The sequence below is a fragment of the Colobus angolensis genome, unplaced genomic scaffold, assembly GCF_000951035.1.
Source record: "Colobus angolensis palliatus isolate OR3802 unplaced genomic scaffold, Cang.pa_1.0 Scaffold178, whole genome shotgun sequence".
NCBI lineage: Eukaryota > Metazoa > Chordata > Mammalia > Primates > Cercopithecidae > Colobus > Colobus angolensis.
Window position 1 is genome coordinate 5,414,263 of NW_012114910.1, and position 3,313 is coordinate 5,417,575.

The 3,313-nt window shown below is 50.3% G+C and overlaps 1 protein-coding gene and 1 pseudogene across 1 annotated transcript in view; one reads left to right on the top strand and one right to left on the bottom strand.

The window, feature by feature from the left end:
• The window catches only part of NLRC5 (NLR family, CARD domain containing 5), an 83,667-nt gene extending 81,517 nt beyond the window's left edge, over positions 1–2,150 (bottom strand). The window contains exon 1 of the mRNA XM_011938862.1: positions 1,909–2,150. The gene's annotated coding sequence lies outside the window, so the exon portion shown is untranslated. The remainder of the gene's footprint in view (positions 1–1,908) is intronic.
• Positions 1–3,313, top strand: part of LOC105509595 — a 32,226-nt pseudogene that overhangs the window by 15,375 nt on the left and 13,538 nt on the right.

Below are 3,313 nucleotides of genomic sequence, written 5' to 3' on the forward strand. Positions count from 1 at the left end.
AAAAAAAAAAAAAAAAAGTGTGTACAATACATGGAATATTTCTGGAAGAAATTCATAATGGTAATTGTCCCCAGTGAAAGGAATTTTTTTTTTTTTTTTTGAGACAGGGTCTTGCTCTGTCACCCAGGCTGGAGTGCATTTGGTGTGGTCATGGCTCACCACAGTCTCCACCTCCTGGGCTCATATGATCCCCCCACCTCAGCTTCCTGAGTAGCTGGTATAAGTGCACACCACCAAACCCAGCTAATTTTTTCATGTTTTTTTGCAGAGACGGGGTTTCACCATGTTGCCCAAGCTAGACCTCAACTCCTGGGCTCAAACAATCTGCCTACCTTGGCCTCCCAAAGTGCTGGGATTACAGATGTGAGCCACTGCACCTGGCCTAGAATGTTATACCGTATGCATGTTATCTAATCAAAATTAAGTTTTAAAAGTTGAATATATTTATTACTTCAGCTATACGAGTTGTCATTCATCCCTCCCAAGTTCACTTTTTTATTTATTTCTTTCGTTTTTAAATTCTAAGACAAGGTCCGGCTATGTTGCCCAAGCTAGTCTCAAACTCCTGCACTCAAGTGATCCTCCTGCCTTGGCCTCCCAAAGTACAGGCGTGAGCCCCTGTGCCTGACCCCAAGTTCATATTGATTTGATTTGAGGTAGCCATCAAAGAATGAGAAAGACACGCCCAGCCACTGTGCTTCAGTTGATTTATCCATGCACAGCCAGTAGTTTTTATATTGCATATTAATTATGAGGTTCACAATATTCAAATGCATAAAGTTTTTTACTGTTCTATGGCAAACAAGAAAGAGGAGCTGCTGCAAATGGAACAGAGGAAATAAAACCCGACAAACTTTTAAGCCCTCACATTTGCATTTTGGCACCAGGACCCCTGGCTTTCAGTTCGAAGTGTTACCTCTGAGAATCCCCAGTGCGTCCCTGAGGCAGACTAATCCAATGGGGCGCTGAGAGAAAGGTGGGGGGAAAATGGCCAGGGTCACACAGTCAGTAAAGGGAATTCAGACACGTGGAGTCGCAGCCCTGGGATCATGCCATCCCAGTCCAGAGGGAGGGAAAAGGGCTGGGGTGCACCTGGAAGCTTTGTGGGGGCTCTGAGTCTGAGGAGCTGCGAAGGGAGTTTGCCCCACCCTGGTTTCAGTGTCCCAGCAGACGCCTCCGTCCAACTGCCCTCACTGCTGTGCTATTTGGGAATCCTTCCTGCTATCCGGAAAATGCTATTGACACAGAGTTTAGAGGAGGGAGTGGAGAGATCAAACCCTGTTCTCTCCCTCCAGCCCCCAGGCCTTTGCCTTAGCTGTTCCCTTTGCTCAGAAAGCTGTCCCATCTGTAGTCCGCACTCATACACACATGCACATGCACACACATACACGTACCCACATGTGCACATGCACGCATGCCTCTGGCTGGAGTTATCTTTAAAACTCAGCTCTGGTCTGGCCTCATGCCTGTCTGAACCTGCTATCAGCTTTCCACTGCCTCCAGGATAAAGTCACACCATGGTGCTGTGACCACCACAAAGCAGCTACATATCAGGAGCCCAGGGAAGGCTCAGGATGAATACACATTGGCTCATGCCTGTAATCCCAACACTTTTGGAGGCAGAGGCAGGAGGATCGTTTGAGGCCAGGAGTAAGCAGACATTAGTTGCCATTGTTAGCCTGGGCAACATTGTGAGAGTCGGTTTCAATTTAAACAACAAAAAACAAAAACAAAGGATAAATAAACAAATGCCCCTTCACCATTCAGTCCCCGGCCCTCCTGGGCCTCTCGTGCACCTGCTGAGCTGCCCATGAGATGCTGATCACCACCCGCCAGCATTCTCTTTCACAACTCCCTGCCTTGCACATCCTGCTTCCCTACCTCACGTCCACTTCCTCTTTTTCCCACCTTGCAGACTTCTCCTTCCAGACTAGACTTCAGCATGAGGCTCCGTTCCTTACCCTGTCTCCTTCCTCTGCTATCTCAAGTCTTGCCGTTCTCTAGGCCTGTCAGCTTCTCTCAGGGCCTGAATCTTGGTGAGGGCAAATGCCTCTGTACCAGGGCCCTGGATTTGAGTCCCTATTCCACACCAAAGCTGTGTGACCCTGGTAGGTTATGCAGCCTCTTCGTACCTCAGTGTCCTCATCTGTAAAATGAGGATCTTCTAGGTCAGGTCCCTAGAAGCAGAGCCCAAGGGGATTCCTGTGGAAGTTGTTTATTGAGAGGGTGGTGGAAGAAAGACAGCGTAGCAGAGGCATCTGAGCAAAGATATGGTTTCAGAAGTCTCGCTTCAGCCTGCCACATGGGAGAACTGGAGCGTGATGATAGAAGAGGTCCGTCCTGCACAGGTGCAAGAGGTCTGGGTGGCCACACCTCATGTCACTGCAGGCCCAGTGGGCAGGGGAGGGAGGCATGACTGCCTAGGCACCTCTGAGCAAGGCAATGCCCACCAGGCAAAGGCGACCCCGGGAGAAGGATGCAGGTGTCACCCACAGTGAATGGGGAGCATCCGGGCAGAGATGGGGTTGGGGGAGCTTTGACAGTGTCTGCTACGGGGGGTCATCATAATGCCCACCTGGCAAGGTGGTTGTGGGATGGGGCATGTGGAATCCCTGACATGGAACCTGGCACATGATACAAACTCAATCCAGGGTGGGCATAGTGGCTCATGCCTGTAATCCCAGCACTTTGGAAGGCTGAGACAGGCAGATCACCTGAGGTCAGGAGTTTGAGACCAGCCTGGCCAACATGACGAAACCTCGTCTCTACTAAAAATAAAAAAAAATTAGCCAGGCATGGTGGCAGGCACCTGTAATCCCAGGCGAGGTGCAAGAATAGCTTGAACCCGAGAGACGGAGGCAGCAGTGAGCCGAGATCACGCCACTGCACTCCAGTCCAGGCGACAGAGCGAGACTTCATCTCCAAACAGACAAACAAACAACAACAACAAAACCTCAATCTATGTGGAGAAAAGGGAGCCCACACACACTGGTGGGAATGTAAATTAGTACAGCCACTACGGGACAGTTCGGAGGTTTCTCAAAAAACTAAAAATAGGCCCGGGAACGGTGGCTCATGCCTGTAATCCTAGCACTCTGGGAGGCGGAGGCGGGTGGATCACGAGGTCAAGAGATTGAGACCATCCTGGCCAACAAGGTGAAACCCCGTCTCTACTAAAAATACAAAAATTAGCCACGTGTGGTGGGCACCTGTAGTCCCAGCTACTCAGGAGGCTGAGGCAGGAGAATCGCTTGAACCCGGGAGGCGGAGGTTGCAGTGAACTGAGATCATGCCACTGCACTCCAGCCTGGGC